This window comes from Hyla sarda, chromosome 3 (assembly GCF_029499605.1).
Source record: "Hyla sarda isolate aHylSar1 chromosome 3, aHylSar1.hap1, whole genome shotgun sequence".
Lineage (NCBI taxonomy): Eukaryota > Metazoa > Chordata > Amphibia > Anura > Hylidae > Hyla > Hyla sarda.
This window is the reverse complement of record NC_079191.1, coordinates 291,714,298-291,733,930: the sequence shown is the minus strand read 5'-3', so window position 1 is coordinate 291,733,930 and position 19,633 is coordinate 291,714,298. Positions and strand designations below refer to the sequence as shown.

The 19,633-nt window shown below is 43.5% G+C and overlaps 1 protein-coding gene across 1 annotated transcript in view; it reads left to right on the top strand.

Moving 5' to 3' along the window:
* The window catches only part of CAPN9 (calpain 9), a gene marked incomplete at its 5' end in the record, with an annotated part of 376,282 nt that overhangs the window by 215,032 nt on the left and 141,617 nt on the right, over nt 1-19,633 (top strand). The gene's annotated exons all lie outside the window — the stretch shown is intronic.

Genomic DNA, 19,633 nt, shown 5'->3' with positions numbered 1-19,633 from the left:
AGCTTGAGAAACAGTAGAGGATGGAGGAATCATTTTTCAGCGCAACTCTGTGTCTTTGTTCCACAACAAATGGTCTGCTGGTTATACTAGTCTGTAGACTGTATAATACCCAGCAGTCTAATGCAATAGTCTTTGAGAGAGAGAAATTTTGGGTTTAGTACAGAGTGACAGTGTACTGCAGCACTATTGTGTACTTCTGGTATTGTGCAAAAATAAATTTTTTAAGCATACTGTAGCACATTCTGCTTTCATCTAAGTAGTGTACTACTTTGTACGTAATCTGTCAAGGGCCTAGATACTGTGAAAGGCCAGGCAAAAGTAATCACCGGCTGGTGTTTTACTTCAATACTTTTTTAAGCATACTGTAGCGCGTTTTTCTGCCCTCTTTGTTCCACAACACATGCTCTGCTGGTTATACTAGTCTGTAGACTGTATAATACACACCAAGCAGTCCATTCCTAATGGTCTGTGAGAGAGTGAATTTTTGGGTTTAGTACACAGCGACTGTGTGCTGCAGCACTGTTGCGCTACAGTACGCTTGAGTATTTTTGCACAACACCAGCAGTACACATTTTTCTGCCCTCATAAGTGCATACCACATACCTACATCTAAATAGTGTACTATGTCGTACCTGTTAATCTGTCAAGGGCCTAGATACTGTGAAAGGCCAGGCAAAAGTAATCACCGCCTGGTGTTTTACTCCAATACATTTTTTAAACCCTTGGAGATGGAGGGTTTTTCTGTTTTTGTTTCTGTTTTTAAAAATCCATATGATGGATTAGTTTTTGTGCCACCAATTCTACTTTGTAATGACATCAGTTATTTTCCCAAAAAATCTACGGTGAAACGGGAAAAAAAAAATCATTGTGCGACAAAATTGAAGAAAAAACGCCATTTTGTAAATTTTGGGGGCTTTCCTTTCTACGCAGTACATTTATCATTATTCTGTAGGTCCATGCGATTAAACTTATACCCTACTTATATAGGTTTGATTTTATTGTACTTCAGGAAAAAATCATAACTACATGCACCAAAATTTATACTTGTAAAATTGTCATCTTCTGACCCCTATAACTTTTTTATTTTTCCTCTGACGGGGAGGTATCACTTTTTGCGCCGTGGTCTGTCGTTTTTAGCTATTTCATTTTTGTAATGATCGGACTTTTTGATGACTATTCATTTTTTCATGATATAAAAAGTGACTAAAAATACGCTATTTTGGACTTTTTAGCGCGTACGCCATTGACTGTGCGGTTTAATTAACAATATATTTTTATAATTCGGACATTTCCACATGCGGCGATATCACAAATGTTTATTTTTATATTTATTTACACTGGGAAAAGGGGGGTAATTCAAACTTTTATTAGGTAAACGGTTAAATGATCTTTATTCACTTTTTTTTCCCTTTTTTCTGCAATGTTATAGCTCCCATAGGAAGCTATCACACTGCACACACTGATCTTTTACATTGATCTATGGTTTTTTCATAGGAAACCATTGATCAATGATTCTGCCGCTTGACTGCTCATGCCTAGATCTCAGGCACTGAGCAGTCATTCGGTGATCGAACAGCGAGGAGGTAGGTAGGGGATCCTTCTGCTGTCCTACAGCTGTTCGGGATGCTGAGATTTCACCGCAGCGATCCCGAACAGCTCCCTGAGCTAACCGGCAATAATGTACTTTCACTTTAGACATGGCGTTCAACATTGAACGCTTTGTCTAAAGGGTTAATAGCGCATTTTTCTCCCCTCATAAGTGCATACCACATACCTACATCAAAATAGTGTACTATTTTGTGCCTGTTAAGCTGTCAAGGGCCTAGATACTGTGAAAGGCAAGACAAAAGTAATCACCAGCTGGTGTTTTACTCCACTACTTCTTTAAGCCTACTGTAGCGCATGTTTGTGCCCACATAAGTGCATACAACATACCTACATCTAAGTAGTGTACTATTTTGTACTTGTTAATCTGTCAAGTGCCTAGATACTGTGAAAGGACAGCCAAAAGTACACACCTGCTGCTGTTCTAGACAAATACTGTTTTAAGCGTAGTGAAGCGTTTTCTACTCCCTCATATTCGCACTAAGTATGTCAGGCACAGAGAAGTGGCAGAGGCCTAAATTCATTAGGAAGAGGTCGCAGCAGGCTAGGGGCGAGTGGCAGTAGGAGTTGCAGCGAGAGGCCTGAGCTTGCAGTATCAGCTAGTGGTCGTGTCTCGACCAGCAACCCTTTTGCCGTCATCGATTCATTAACACGGTCATCCCCTTCATCACAAGTGACATCTGATACCCCCCAGTCAACAGTCGGTGGGTTCCTCAGACACAACCCTCAGTTGGCATGGCCCGGGAGCAGTCCCTATCCTCCCATTGTCTCTGTCCTATGCTGTTCCCTCCCCTAACGGAGTATCTTATGCTGTGGGTTCAGCTCCACTATTCAGTGAGGACTATCTAATAGAGGACTGTCAGCAGCTACTGCCCAGCCAAGAGGAGACATCCACCGCTTCCTTCACTAGGCTGGCAAGTAGTGATGAGGAGAGTGATGTGGGAGGCGGTGTTGCCAGCATTCGGGGTCCTGAAGCAGACACTGTTGAGGAACCTGAGGAGGACATCAGTGACGTGCAGACACTTGTTGATGATGATGAAGCCGATCGCAATTGGGAGCCGGGGCAGAAGGGGCTTCATCATTAGGAGAAGAGGGTTGTGGGGTTTCCTGTGAGGCAGCAGCTGAGCCAGCAAGGTGGTAGCATGGTTGGCAGTCAGCATGGTTGCAGAAGTGGAAATTTTGGAGCCAAACGTACCAGGGGGAGACCACCTGCTTCGTGGCAGCCTACCTTCCCGGGAGGTAGTGGAAAAGGAGTTCCTGGAGACGATGGCAGTAGCAGTCAGTTAGTGCAGACTGTTGGTGTGAAAATCAGCTACTTGCCAGTGTGGCAGTTATTCATCAAGCAACCGGAGGAGGTTAACATAGCCACATGCAAGATGTGTCGGCAGAAGGTGAAGTGTGGCCAGAGTCCCAATGTTGGCACCACGGCCCTGTGTCAACATATGCAGCGCCACCATAAAGCAACCTGGGAGAACCATGGCTCCGATGTAGTGGTCCAGCCTGCTGCATCACCCAGTGGCACGCCACTCCCTCTTTCAGCCAGCCAAGGCTTCACCACCTCAGCCAAAGGGAGCTTTGTGTCATACACTCCTTCTGGCGCTCCAGATGCTCCTGCTCTTCCTACTTTTAGTCAGTCATTCCGCCAACAATCAATCAGCGAAACCATGTCCAAGAGAACTGATGGCTTGTGCCGAGCCGAGGTGGAGAGTCCCAAGCCATCATTTCTTTGCGAAGAAGGCAGTATCAGCCCTGCACAATTTTGTAGAAGAGAAGGTGGGCCAGTCCTTGAGCCTGTCGTGTGTACCAAAGTGCACAGCAGCGCTGATGTCTGAAGCTGTAACTGTGGTCAGGGGCAATACATGTCCTTTACGGCCCACTGGGTGAATGTGGTTCCTGCATAGCCACAACACCAACTTGGACAGGTCCCGCCGCTTCCTCCTCCACACTCTTAGGCCGTTGGTCCTGTGACAGTGTGCGACTCCGTCTCCTCATCCTCCACCGTGTTCTCAGCCTCCGTTGCGCAGAAAAGTCTCAGTGCCCCTTCAGCATACCATGTGTGCAGGGCACGGCGGTGTCACGCTGTTCTTCATATGGTTTGCCTTGGCGAACAGAGTCACACAGGGGAGAAACTGCTAAAAAGAATTTGTAAAGAAATTGGAGTATGGCTTACTCCACAAAAACTGGAAATGGGAACCATGGTGACTGATAACAGGAAGAACATCTTGTCTGTGCTGTGACAAGGAAGGCTGAGCCATGTGCCCTGTATTGCACACGTGTTCAATCTGGTTCAATCCTGAAGTGTTACCCCCAGCCACTATATGGTCTCCCCATCTGCCACCAACTCCAGGCTGTGCCATTCAACCACTATATGGTTTACTGATGCTGCTGGGCCTGGGACATCACCTATACATTTTTATGGTAGCACTAGCTACCATAAATCTTCAATTTAAATTTTAAAATCCATCTTTTAATCTTAGGGATTGTGAGGTTCTATGAACTCCTCATGCTGCTGGGAGCTGCAGGCTGTGTCATTCAGCCACTATATGGTTTACTGATTCTGCTTGGCCTGGGAGATTATCTACAAATATTTATGGTAGCACTAGCTAACCTAAATCTTCATTCTAAATTTTAAAATTCATCTTTTAATCTTAGCGATTGTGAGGCCCTATGGTCTCTTCATGCTGCCGCGAGCTGAAGGCTTTGTCATTCAGCCATATTATGGTCTCCTCATACTGCTGCCACCTCTAGGCTCTGTCATTGTGGCACCATGTGACTTAGTTTGGGTTTTGTGGTCATACAGTATTAGTTCAAAGTAAACACATTAAACTTAGGAATATAATATAAATCTTACATTTAAAAAAAAAAAAATCTATGTAATCTTTTCAAGACTGAGGCACTATGGTCGTCGCCATCATATTTCCTGTGGAGTTATCACAAGAATCCAATGAAACAGCTTGAAGCAATAACAATGAACCATAAGTGATTAATTTGAACCATTCGCACTTTCACAATCGGGGGCACTGAGAGGCAGGGGCTGAAACAGGTGGTATCTCGCCTGGTGGAGGACCGCCAGCTCGATTATAAGATACAAGTACGAGCTTTTTCACTGCAGCCACTTCTAGCTTTATGCGCCCACTTATCCAATGGCACAGAAGCTGAATGTGCTCCTGTCCAAGTTGCTGGTACTGCAGTCCCTCCCTTTTCTAGTGGACACTCAGAGTATGGGGGTGCGCTGAGAGGCAGGGGCTGGAACAGGTGGTAGCTTGCCTCGCGGCGCACTGCCAGCTTGATGCTCACCAGAATGGGTAATCAAAAAATTTAAATAAATTCAAATAAAATAAAAATTTCACAAACATCCAGACGCTCTGCGGCAGTGATTCTAATAGCGATGCCTGTAATAATTTCTCCTGAGTAGGGAAATACCCCATATGTGGACGTAAAGTGCTTTATTGGCGCACAATGGGGCTCAGGAGAGAGAGTGAACCATGAACTTTTGAGGCCTAAATTGGTGATTTGCATTGGAATGGATGATGCAGGGTTGCAGCAGTTCTGACATAAACGCAAAAAAAAAAATCACCCACATGTGACCCCATTTTGGAAACTACACCCCTCAAGGAATGTAACAAGGGGTGCAGTGAGCATTTACACTCCACAGGTGTCTGACAGATTTTTGGAACATTGGTTTGAGAAAATGAAAGATTAAAATTTTTCATATGCACATGCTCCTTGTTCCTTTTACCCCTTGTAAATATGAAAAAATGGGGCTACAAGATCATGTTAGTGTAAGCAATGGAGATTTTGAGTTTTCTCCTCCAAAGGGTTAACAAACTTTCTGAATGTCATGTTGAATACTTTGATGGGTGAAGTTTTCATAATGGGGTCCATTATGGGGGATTTCTAACAAAAAGACCCTGAAATTCAGTTCAAAACTGAACTGGTCCTTGAAAAATGCAGATTTTGAAATTTTTGGGAAAAATATAACAATTGTTGCTAAACTTTGAAGCCATCTAATGTGTCAAAAAAATTTTAACATGTCAACTTTATGATGTCAACATAATGTATCTGTGAATCAATATATAATTTATTTGGCATGTCCATTTTCCTCACAAGCAGAAAAATGCAAAATGTTAAAAAAATTCAAGAAATTTTTGAATTTTTCACCAAGAAATTATGCAAGTGTCGACAGAAATTTACCACTATCTTAAAGGAGAATTTTTCATGAAAAAATATTCTCGGACTTAATTTCATAAGTAAAAGCAACTGAGTTATTAATGCATAAAGTGACAGAGGTCAAATAAAAAAAAAAAAATGGCCTGGTCCTTAAAGGAAAACTGTCACATGTTTGCTCCCGCACTAACTACAGGTACTGATGGATAGTGCGGGAGACGCAGATTCCTATGGTCCCTACCTTGGCCGGATCCGCCTGGCCGTTCACCCGCAATCTTAGGTTTATTATATCTGGAAATGTGTCTGTAACTGGCACAGGCAGGGTTTCTGTACCCCACCTGTGCCAGTTACAGCCACATTTCGAGATATAATCAAATTAAGATTGCGGGCAAACGGCCGGGCGGCCAAGGTAGGGATCATAGGAATCCGCGTCTCCCGCACTATCCTGTGGTTAGTTCAGGAGCAAACATGTGACAGTTTTCCTGTTAACCCCCTTCCCAACCTGTACGTCATGAGTGGGAAGGTGTTCCCGACCCATGACGTACCAGGTACATCATGAACATTTTTGCCGCTACTCGCGGCATCCCGCAGCGCCCGGTAAGATGGTGGCTATCACTGATAGCCAGCCATCTTGCCATGCGACAACGGGGGGTTTCGTGTTCCACCCCCAGCGATCGCTGCTATCAGCTAGTCAAATCTGACTAGCTGATAGCAGCGTTTCGCTATCAGAATACTTAGCAGAATACTTAGGGATCGGTACACACACCGCTCTAAGTGTCGCTTACCCGTCCCCCGGCGTCACTTACCCGGCCATGCGGTGTCCCGAGCGTTCCCGGCGCGAGCGGCGTCCTCCAGGCGGACCCGGCGGTGGTGCGTCCCGGCGGTGAGTTTCCGGCAGCAGGGCGGCATCTTCATTGGCAGCAGTGAGATCGCCGTAAAGCGATCTCACCGCTGCCTCTGGGAGTTTCAAAACTGCAACTCCCAGCATGCCCAGACAGCCTTTGGCTTTCTGTGCATGCTGGGAGTTGCAGTTTTGCAACATCTGGAGGTCCACAGTTTGGAGACCACTATATAATGGTCTCCAATCTGTGCTCTTCCAGATGTTGCAAAACTACAAATCTCAGCATGCTCAGTCTGTCCAGGCATGCTGGGAGTTTTAGTTCTGTAACATCTGGAAGAGCACAGATTGGAGACAATTATACAGTGGTCTCCAAACTGTGGACCTCCAGATGTTGCAAAACTACAACTCCCAGCATACCAGACTGCCCAAACATGCTGGAAGTTGTAGTTCGGCAACATCTGATCCTTCAACTACAACTTCCAGCATGCCTGGGCAGTCTGGACATGCTGTGAGTTGTAGTTTTGCAACAACTGGAGGTACACTAGTTGGGAAACATTGTCTGTTTCCTACCTCAGTGCCTCCAGCTGTTGCAATTGTTGCAAAACTATAACTCCCAGCATGCACTGACAGACCATGCATCAGGGGTGTGGAAATTTTATAAAACACTACTTGTCCACGGGACTAAAATGGAGCAAAATCTACTTGTCCCTCATGACGATCCACTTGTCTGGGCCAATTTTCGCTTTTATGCTCTCGTTCTTTCCTCCTCGCCCTATAATAGCCATAAATACCTACTATAATGATAACTACCTACCATAATGATACCTTTTAATTTTTCAATAACATTCTCCGAACCAAAAAAAATACAATATGTATATATATATATATATATATATATATATATATATATATATATATATATAAATGGAAGTGAAGTTAAAATAGTAAAAGATAATTTTGCTGATTTGGTGTTTTTCTTTTCTGCGCCATTTACCTTGTGGTTGAGGTAACATGTTAGTTTTATACTTTAGGCGCCTGATTACAGCAATATCAGATTTGTATCGTTTATGTCATGTTTTACTAGTTCTGAACTTTTTCAAAAAAAATTTTAATTGCCATTTTTTAACCCCTGTAGCTTTATTTTTTTCCGCATACCAGGCTATATGAGGGCTCATTTTTTGCGCCATAATCTGTTTTTTGTATCGGTAAGATTTTGGTATTGATCTGACTTTTTAATCGCTTTTTAACTTTTTTTTTTCTGGGATATTATAAAAATTGCAAATCTGTGGTTTGGTATTTTTTTTACATTTACTGTACAGGATACTTAAAGGAGTACTCCGACGCAAACCTTTTATGGGGGAAATGGAGCATGAAGCAAAGTTATATTAAATTGTAATGTACTCACGTTATCCATATCGTCTTCTTCCCGGACTTTTCCATCTGGCCGGAAGCTGGGTCCTTTGATGACGCTCGACCGCGTTTTCTTCATGATTCGGCGCCATCTTAGCCCGGTGACTCATCGCTCCCATGAGTCACTGCGGGCTGTGCCGGCCTCACAGCCCAGAGTCTGCTTCTCCTCCCTAAGTAATTTATTCATTTATGCGCGCTGAGCTGAGCTGCCATAGGCTCAGCTCAGCAAACGCCTATCGCTAGGGAAGAGCAGAGGGAGGGAGAATAGGACCGGACATACTACCAGGGCATTGTGGGAGATGTAGTCATTCAGGCTGAAAAACATGTGACCAGAACCCGGAAGTATTGGGAATTTCAGAGCGGCGTTGCAAGGGAATGGCTGGACCGAATCACGCGATTGGGGGCTCTATCAAAAGGTATGAGCAGGGGCTACATTTAGGGATTAGTTTATTTTTTATTGTGAGCATCGGACTTCTCGTTTAATGTCATATTTTAATAAGTTGTACAATTACGCACGAAGCGATACCAAATATGTTTATTTTTATTTTATGTTTACATGTTTTTATATAGGAAAAGGGGGTGATTTGAACTTTTAACATGGAAGGGGTTAATGCACTGTTCTTCAAACTGTGGCCATCCATATGTTGCAAAACTACAACTCCCAGCATGCCCGGACAGCCAACGGCTGTCCTGGCATGCTGGGAATTGTAGTTTTGCAACATCTGGAGGGGCACAGTTTGAAGACCACTGGGTTAATGTGTGTCTTTCAAACTTTTATTCAAACTTTTATTTTTTTTAATTTTTTTTAATTTTTTTTTACACTTTATTAGACTTATGAGGAATCATTAGATTCCTCAGACAGATGAATAGAGTTCTATTGAACTCTATTAATCTGTGTGCTCTGTGATCCATTGATAGAGCCTAGTCCAGCCAGGCTCTATCAATGACAGAGCTGGGACTGGAGGAAGCAGAGGTAAGTCCTCCGGCTACCTCCATAATGGATCGCCCCCCTGCGACCACGCTGCGGGGGGGGGGGCAATCCACCCCACTAGCCCACCAGGGAGCATTCACATGTCCCTTTAGATGCCGCTGTCAGCTTTGACAGCGGTGATCTAAAGGGTTAATAGCCAGCCACGGCGATCGCCGCATGCTGGCTATTAGCGGCGGCCCCCGGCTACTGAGAACAGCCTGGGGCTGCAGAGTACGGAGCGGGCAGGAATCCCGAGCCCGCTCCATACTCCCCTGTGAGCGCCGCATGCATCTCCCCGTGCAGACGTGCGGGGAGCGAAGGCAGAGGACGCAGGTCTGCACGGGGAGAAATAAGACACGCCCCCCTCATCTCCCCCCGCACGTCTGCAGAGCAGGGGAGAGAAGACAAATACTGTACACAGCTTCTCATCTCCTCTGCTCTGCTTCGGAGGACACAGGCTGCAGAGTATGGAGCGGGCAGGAGTCTGCAGCCCGCTCCATACAGACTGCAGATCGCCACCGCGCTTGTCAGGTCCGGCCCTGCTTGCCCGAAGCCGGGCTAAGGGCCGGACAAATTCACCTGCCCGACACCCAAAACTGCTAGTCTCGGGCATCGGGCGATAGGAATTCCACATCCCTGATGCATGCTGGGAGTTGTAGTTTTGCAACAGCTGGAGGCACACTGGTTTGGAAACACTAAGTTTGGTTGCAAAACACTTGAAAGTTTATTACTTAACTTAGTGTTTCCAAACCAGTGTGCCTCCAGCTGTTGCAAAACTACAACTCCCAGCATGCACAGACAGCCAAAGGGCATGCTCGGAGTTTGCAACAGCTGGATGTTTGCCCCCTCCCCCCAATGTGAATGTACAGGGTACACTCACATGGGTGGAGGTTTACAGTGAGTGCTGCAAGTTTGAGATGGTGCAAATTTTGCGCTGCAGCTCAAACTCCCAGCGGCAAACTTGCTGTGAACCCCCGCCCATGTGACTGTACCCTAAAAACACTACACTATACTTACACTAACCTAAAATAAAAAGTAAAAAACACTACATATACACATACCCCTACACAGCCCCTCTCCCCAAAAAAAATGAAAAACGTCTGGTACACTACTGTTTCCAAAACTGAGCCTCCAGCTGTTGCAAAACAACAACTCCCAGTATTGCCGGACAGCCATTGACTGTTCAAGCATGCTGGGAGTTTTGCAACAGCTGGAGGCACCCTGTTTGGGAATCATTGGCATAGAATACCCCTATGCAAATCCCTAATTTAGGCCTCAAATGCGCATGGCGCTCTCTCACTTTGGAGCCCTGTCGTATTTCAGGGCAACAGTTTTGGGACACATATGGGGTATCTCCGTACTCGGGAGAAATTGCCTTACAAATTTTGGGGGGCTTTTTCTTCTTTAACCCCTTATGGAAAGGTGAAGTTGGTGTCTACACCAGCATGTTAGTGTCTAAAAATTAAATTTTTAACACTGACATGCTGGTGTTGCCCTATACTTTTCATTTTCACAAGAGGTAAAAGGGAAAAAAGACCCTCAAAATTTGTAATGCAATTTCTCCCGAGTACGGAGATACCCCATATGTGGGCGCAAAGTGCTCTGGGGGCGCACAACAAGGCCCAGAAGGGAGAGTGCGCCATGTACGTTTGAGGTGATTTGCACAGGGGTGGCTGATTGTTACAGCAGTTCTGACATAAACGCAAAACAATAAATATCCATATGTGACCCCATTTTGGAAACTACACTCCTCATGGAATTTAATAAGGGGTGCAGTGAGCATTTACACCCCACTGGTGTATGACAGATTTTTGGAACAGTGGTCTGTGAAAATGAAAAATAAAATTTTTCATTTGCACAGTCCACGGTTTCAAATATCTGTCAAACGCCAGTGGGGTGTAAATGCTCACTGCATCCCTTATTAAATTCCATGAGGGGTGTAGTTTCCAAAATGGGGTCACGTGGGGGTGTCCACTATTCTGGCACCATAGGGGTTTCCTAAATTGGACATGCCCCCCAAAAACCCTTTCAGAAAAACTCACTCTCCAAAATCCCATTGTTGCTCCTTCCCTTCTGAGCCCTCTACTGCGCCCACCGAACACTTGACATACACATATGAGGTATTTCCTTACTCGAGAGAAATTGGGTTACAAATTTTAGGGTAATTTCTCTCCTTTTACCCCTTGTAAAAATTCAAAAACTGGGTCTACAAGAATATGCGAGTGTAAAAAAATGAAGATAGGGGTCTAGAACACTGCACACACTGATCTTTTACATTGTTCAATGGTTTCTCATAGGAAACCAGTGATCAATGATTCTGCCGCTTGACTGCTCATGTCTGGATCTCAGGCAGTGAGCAGTCATTCGGTGATCGGACACCAGGAGGCAAGGTAGGAGACCCTCCTCGTGTCCTACAGCTGTTCGAGATGCCGCGATTTCGCTGCGCACATGCCAAACAGCCCCCTGAGGTAGCCGGCAGTGATTTACTTTCACTTTAAACGCGGCGTTCAACTTTGAACGCTGCGTCTAAAGGGTTAATAGAGCGCGTCACCGCGATTATTGCAGCGTGCTATTAGCCACGGGTCCCGGCCGTTGTTAGAGGCCGGGCCCGACCCGGCCCCTCTTTATAGAAAGAGAAAGGCCCCAAGACGTACCGGTATGTCCTTGGTCCTTAAGAGGTTACAATTTTCATTTTTGCACTTTTGTCCTCCTCCCCTTCTAAAATCATAATGAGTTAAATTTTGCACCTACAGACCCATATAATGGCTTGTTTTTTGCATCACCAATTGTACTTTGTAATGACTATTACAACATATAACATAAAACATTTAAAAAAAGGGAGGGTGGGAGGACCTATGGATGGTGGGTTGTAATCAAGGCTATATACAATTGATCGCTAACCAATCACTAGAACCCTATACTTCCCATCAAATATTAAAACTTTTATCGAGCCACAACGTTTAAACTTGACCCATTATTTGCAGATAGACCCTATATGTGATTGCATGCTGCTGCATGTTTGTGAATTTCATTATGAAGAGATATTGTGGCTGCAGTCCACAATACTCTAGTGAGTGTATATTAAAACCAAAAACACATTGCCCGCCTGACGGATAAGAGGCAATGGGGCTATATGAGGGATAATTTTTTTGCTCTGTGGTCTGCAGTTTTCATTGGTACCATTTTTGTTTTGATAGGACTTTTTGATCGTTCATACCGAATACCGGTGTATGTTTTTTCTGTACGATGTGAATATTTACTATACCGCAATACCGGTCGGGCCCCCCGAATGAATGGTCAGCCGCAGATGATTTGCGAGCCGCCGGCGCTTTAAATGAATAAGCTGCATGCCGCTGGCGCTTTAAATTAATGAGATGCGGGCCGCCGGCGCTTTAAATTGATGAGATGCGAGCCGCGGCAAGCTGTCACCTCCCCTGCAAGCGCTAAAAAATTGGGTCTACAAGAATGCGAGTGTAAAAAATAAAGATTTAGAATTTTCTCCTTCACTTTGCTGCTATTCCTGTGAAACACCTAAAGGGTTAAAACACTTACTGAATGTCATTTTGAAAACTTTGGGGGGTGCAGTTTTTATAATGGGGTAATTTATATGGTTTTTCTAATATGAAGACCCTTAAAACCCACTTCCAACCTGAACTGGTCCCTGAAAAAGTATGATTTTGAAAATCTTGAGAAAAATTGGAAAAATGCTGCGGAACTTTGAAGCCCTATGGTGTCTTCCAAAAGTAAAAACTTGTCAATTTTTTGATGCAAACATAAAGTAGACATATTGTATATGTGAATAAATATATAATTTATTTGGAATATCCATTTTCCTTACAAGCAGAGACTTTCAAAGTTAGAAAAATGCAACATTTTCTACATTTTCATGACATTTTTAGATTTTTTACCAAGAAAGGATGCAAATATCAGTGAAATTTTACCAATAACATAAAGTAGAATATGTCACGAAAAAACAATCTCTGAATCAGAATAAGTAAAAGCATCCCAGAGTTATTAATGTTTAAAGTAACAGTTGTCAGATTTTCAAAAAATGCCCGGGTCCTGAAGGTGAAAATGGGCCTGGGTCTTAAGGGGTTAATGGAACACTTCGGCCCTGATTTTCTTAGAGTGTTGGGTTTTAATAAATTGGAATGTTTTTCCCATATACTTGCATGGGACTTGAAACAAAAAAACATCTTTTATATAAGGGTGTAGGTAAGGGTTAATTTAACTATCATATATATTTTTTTTACATATAAGTAATATGTGAACCAGGTATTATTGAAATATCTCCAGCCGTACGGAAGTTATGCGGGAACATACATTTTCCATAGATTTGCATGGGACTTTAAACAAAAACCCCAACCCTCACAAATGGGGGTAGTTAAGGGTTAAATTAACTATTCTATATTTTTAGTAGACACATAGATAACATGTGACCAAGTATTATCAAAATATCTCCAGCCGTTTGGAAGTTATGTATTAACATATATTTCCCATAGACTTGTATGGGACATTAAACCCGACCCTGGCAAATGGGGGTGAGGGTTAATTTACCTATCCTATGTTTGTTGACATATAAGTAACATGTGTGCCAAGTTTAATGTTAATGAGGGAGATTTATCAAGGGATTTAAGCAGCTTTTTTGCTCACATAAGTTGCACAAAATGTTGCACGTGCGCCTAAGCAATTTTTAAACAACAACAAAAAAAGTGGTCTCAAATGGCTGGAGGTGCTCAACCCGAAATGCGGTTTTGCATTCATACTGGGGGAGCAAATCCTGCCCTTGTAGTCCGTTGCTAGGGGCGATCTCCAGCATAAAAATGCATACAATGGAGGATGCCTGCAGCGGACTAAAAGTGCCACAATAGAATCCTACACCAGATAGACGGTGTGGATGTGTAACAATTAGAACAATACAATACAGGAATATGGGTGCACTACTGTGGTAGATGTATACAATGACATTGGCTATCCCTCAACACTGATGTTAAAATTGAGCCATTCACCAGTATATCCTTATATGAAGGACATAACAGAGCCCGCACACCAACGCCAAGGTTTCTCAAATGGCACGGGACCTAGTGCCAAACCTACCTGTGTGTGATAAGCAAAACAGGGGCCAGTGGGCAATTACGGCAGCATTAGGTCGACTCACAGAGTCCTCCCAGGTACCCTCCAGCGTGGCTGAGCACACATACAATGGGAGGAGGGAGGCAAGCTGCAAGCCCCACATAAGTTGGCCAATATAGGTGCATGACCTCCAGCCTTTTGAGACCACGTTCTTTGTTGTTGTTTAAATTTTATACTTGGAGGTGTGTAAACTCCATATGTAATGTGCCTTGAACATTTTCCAGGCAGCATCAAGGTAGCACCTGTGAGGCCATGCACCTATATTTAGCCAACTTAGGTGGGGCTTGCAGCTTGCCTCCCTCCTCCCATTGTATGTGTGCTTAGCCATGCTGGAGGGTACCTGGGAGGACTCTGTGAGTCGACCTAATGCTGCGGTAATTGCCCACTGGCCCTTGTTTTGCTTATCGCGCACAGGTAAATTTAGCGCTAGGTCCCGGGCCATTTGAGAAACCTTGGCATTGGTGTGCGGGGTCTGGTATGTCCTTCATATAAGGATATACTGGCGAATGTCTCAATTTTAATATCAGTGTTGAGGGATAGCCAATGTCATTGTATACATCTACCACAGTTGTGCACCCATATTCCTGTATTGTATTATTCTAATTGTTACACATCCACACTGTCTATCTGGTGTAGGATTCTACTGTGGCACTTGTGGTCCGCTGCAGGCATCCTCCATTGTATGCATTTTTATGCTGGGGATTGCCCCTAGCAACGGACTAGGGCAGGATCTGCTCCCCCAGTATAAATGCACAACCACATTTGGGGTTGAGCACCTCCAGCCTTTTGAGACCATGTTTTTTGTTGTTGTCTAAGCAATTTTTTGTGCAACTTTTGTGGGTAAGCAAAAAATTCCAATCTGCCTCACCTAAGCAATTTTTAGTTTTTACTTTGCAGTGGTCCAGGATTTATCATTGCAAAAGTTGCACATAGGCAAATAAAAATCGCAAGCCCCCTTTAAAAAGTCGCAAGTGTAATCAAGGTCAGACCTGGCTTACAAACTTGCTTATGACAGCATTTTTAACCCCTTAAGGATGCAGCTAATTTTCACCTTGAAGGGATACTCCGGTGGTTAATTTTTTTTTTACTATATGGCATCATCTTTGTAAGTTTTGTTTTTTTGCAAGCTACATGTGTTATGTTTTTGCAGCATGTGTGTGTTTTTCTTACATGTTTGTTGGGCAGGAAGTTCTGTAGTTCAGAGGGTTTTCTTTTACTGTTGTCCACAGTTCTGAGTCTGTGGTGGACAAGATGTCACAGCTTTTTTTTATTTTTTTTCTCTGTCTGCATGAGAAAAATAAGCCACACCCCCTCATCTCATCCAGCTGAGTACACAACTCCTCACCTCCACTCCTCCCGCTCTGTATTCTAAGGACGCAGGTCTGCACAGGACAGTGCACAGAGATGATAAGATAAGGGAGGATAAGATCAGGGAGGATGAGAAGGTGCACGGGCTGGGGATGTATGGACTGCAGGGGAATAAATCTCATACTGGGAATGATCTCTATATGTGAAGGGGGAGGGGGGACTCATGAATGACAAATGCTGGGAGTTGTAGTCCCTGTTGTGTGTGTGTGTCTATGCTAATTTACAAACCAGTGTGCCTCCAGCTGTTGCAAAACTACAACTCCCAGCATGCCCTGACAGACTTTGGGCATGCTGGGAGTTGTAGATTTACAACAGCTGGAGGCACACTTGTTGGGAAACACTGTTCTAGCCAATACAGCATACACATCATGTTACACCAGTGTATCCCAACCAGTGTGCCTCCAGCTGTTGATAAACTACAACTCCTAGCATGCCCAAAGGCTGTCAGGGCATACTGGGAGTTAGTTTTGCAACAACTGGAGGCACCCTGGTTGGGAAACACTGGTGTATGCCCTACAGAGGTGTGGTGAACTACAACCCCCAGAAGACTACAGAGGCAGCATGCTGGTGTTATACCACAGACTGAAGACTTCTGAATGACACATGCTGGGAGTTTTTTGTGTGTGTATGCCAGTGTATCCCAACCAAGGCTGATTATATTAGTGTGCTGTGTATAAGGGGGCTGACCAGGGAAAATAGTAGGATGGGTAAAAGTCGGAACAAACAAAAAAAAGGAGCTGCCCCAAACCAGCAAGGCATGTGGCATGCTGGGATTTGTAGTTTTCAGCACAGCAAGAAACAGGAAATAGAAGCAAAGATAGGAAAACAAAGTGGAGGATAAAAAGACAACAAAGAACGGAAATAGAGTAGGCTAAACAACAAGAATAGAAATGAAACAAAACAAATGGGGTAAGTCAAAAACGGAATAACACGTTGACCACCGGAGTACCCCTTTAAGGACGCAGCCCTTTTTTGCAAATCTTACCACTGTTACTTTAAGCATTAATAGCTCTGGGATGCTTTTCCTTTTCATTCTGATTCCGAGATGGTTTTTTCGTGACATATTCTACGTTATGTTAGTGGTAAAATTTCGTCGATACTTGCATCATTTCTTGGTGAAAAATTCCAAAATTTGATGAAAAATGTTAAAATTTTGAATTTTTTTTTACTTTGAAACTCTCTGCTTATAAGAAAAATGGACATTCCAAATAAATCATATATTGATTCACATATACAATATGTCTACTTTATGTTGGCGTTATAAAGTTGACATGTTTTTAATTTTGGAAGACATCAGAGGGCTTCAAATTTTTCACAAAATTATTAGAAATACCCCATAAATGACCCCATTATAAAAACTGCACCCCTCAAAGTATTCAAAATGACATTCAGTAAGTTTAACCCTTTAGGTGTTTCACAAGAAAAGCAGCAAGTGAAGGAGAAAATTCAAAATCTTAATTTTTTACACTGGCAGGTTCTTGAAGACCCAGTTTTTGAATTTTTACAATGGGTAAAAGGAGAGAAATCTTCCTAAAATTTGTAACCCAATTTCTCTTGAGCAAGAAAATACCTCATATGTGCACTAGAGGGCTCAGAAGGGAAGGAGCAACAATGGGATTTTGGAAAGTGAGTTTTTCTGAAATGGTTTTTGGGGGGTATGTCACATTTAGGAAGCCTCTGTGGTGCCAGAACAGAAAAAAAAAATCACATGGTATACTATTTTGGAAACTACACCCCTCAAGGAACGTAACAAGGGTACAGTGAGCCTTAACACCTCACAGGTGTTTGACGACTTTTCCGATGTGTAAATGGAAAAAAAAAAAATATTTCACTAAAATGCTGTTTTTCCCCCAGGAGTAATAGGAGAAAATGCCCCCCAAAATTTGTAATGCCATCTCTTCTTAGTATGGAAATACCCCATATGTGGATGTAAAGTGCTTTGCGGGTGAACTACAATGCTCAGAAGAGGAGGAGCGCCATTGAGCTTTTGGAGAGAGAATTTGTTTGGAATGGAAGTCAGGGGCCATGTGCGTTTACAAAGCCCCCCGTGGTGCCAGAACAGTGGACCCCCCCCCACATGTACCCCATTTTGGAAACTACCCCCCTCATAGAATTTAATAAGGCGTGCAGTGAGCATTTACACCCCACTGGTTTTTGACAGATCTTTGGAAAAGTGCGCTGCGCAAATGAAAAATCTAATTTAAAATTTTCACGGACCACTGTTCCAAAAATCTGTCAGACACCTGTGGGGCGTAAATGCTCACTGTACCTCTTATTACATTACGTGAGGGGGGAAGTTTCCAAAATGGGGTCACATGTGGGGAGGGTCCATGTAAACACACATGGCCTTCAATTCCTGACAAATTTTCTCACTAAAAGCCCAAAGGTGCTCCTTCTCTTCTGAGCATTGTAGTTCGCCCGCAGAGCACTTTACATGCACATATGGGGTATGTTCTTACTCAGAAGAAATGGGGTTACAAATTTTGGGGGACTTTTTCCTATTTTCCCATGTGAAAATGAAAAATTTTTGGTAACAACAGCATTTTAGTGGAAAAACATTATAATTTTTTTTTTCCCATCCAAATTTAATGAAAATTCGTCAAACACCTGTGGGGTGTTAAGGCTCACTGTACCCTTGTTACGTTCCTTGAGGGGTGTAGTTTCCAAAATGGGGTCACATGTAGGTATTTTTTTTCTTTTGCGTTTGTCAGAACCGCTGTATAATCAGCCATCCCTGTGTAAATCAACAATATAGGCCCCAAATGTACTTAGTGCACTCACTCCTGAGCCTTATTGTGCACCCGCAGAGTATTTTACACCCACATATGGGGTATTTCTGTACTCAGGAAAAATTGCGTTACAAATTTTGGGGATCTTTTTTTCCTTTTACCTCTTGTGAAAATAAAAAGTATGGGGCAACACCTGCATGTTAGTGTAAATTTTTTTTATACTAGCAGGCTGGTGTAGACCCCAACTTTTCCTTTTCATAAGGGGTAAAAGTCACACAAAAATTCGCTGGTGAGACTTTTTGTGCAACTTTTTTTTTACTTTCATTCTCACAGGCACGGTGGGGCGAGCAGGTAGGAGATGTACAGGAAGGTGACAAGCTTGTCACCCGCCCGCACATCTCCCGCCCACGCAGCACTACTACAACTCCCAGCATGTCCTTACTGTAAGGACATGCTGGGAATTGTAGTTGTGTGGCATGGGGGGAGTGTGTTAGATGGGCAGGCGGATGACAAGCTGGTCACCCTCCTGTGCTTCGTTACTACAACTCCCAGCATTTCTTTACTGTAAGGGCATGCTGGGAGTTGTAGTCATGCAGTGGGGGCAGGAGACTAGCTTGTCACCTGCCTGCACATCTCCCCCCAACCCTGCTGCATGACTAAAACTTCCATTATGTCCTTACTGTAAGGGCATGCTGGGAGTTGTAGTCATGCGGTGCAGTGTGGGCGAGAAATGTGCGGGTGGGTTACAATAAATGTAATAACCTATTTTCCTTGTTTTTTTTCCTTCTCATTTCATATCCGTGTATCCTGTGGACTATGACAATGATCAGTGTTTTTTTTTATTTACTTTACAGGCTTAGTAGTGGAAGATGTCTTATAGACAGAATCTATTACTAAGCCAGAGCTTAGCGTTAGCACCAAAAACAGCTAGCACTGTCCCCCAATTATTATCAAATATGGCGCTCCTGGGCCTAGGTGGGAACAGGCTGGCATTATTGAGGCTGGGGAGGGTCAGTAACAATGGTCCTCACCCATCCTGGGTTATAGTCTATTCAAGAAGGATCGGATAAAACGGAAACGGGGAGGAGTTTGTCTGTATGTGAAATCAGGTCTGAAGGCTGCACTGCGGGAGGATATATGGGAGGGGGACGATAATGTGGAGGCATTATGGGTAGAAATATATGGAGATAAAAAAAAAATTCTTATAGGGGTTTGTTATAAGCCATCAAACATAATGGAAGAGGCAGAAGATCAATTACTGAGGCAAATAAATAAAGCAGCAAATCAAAATGATGTGGTAATATGGGGGACTTTATAAATTGATATAAACTGGGAGACTGAGACCTGTCAATCTAAAAAAAGGAAACAGATTTCTGACTATAACTAAAGACAATTATCTGTCCCAAATGG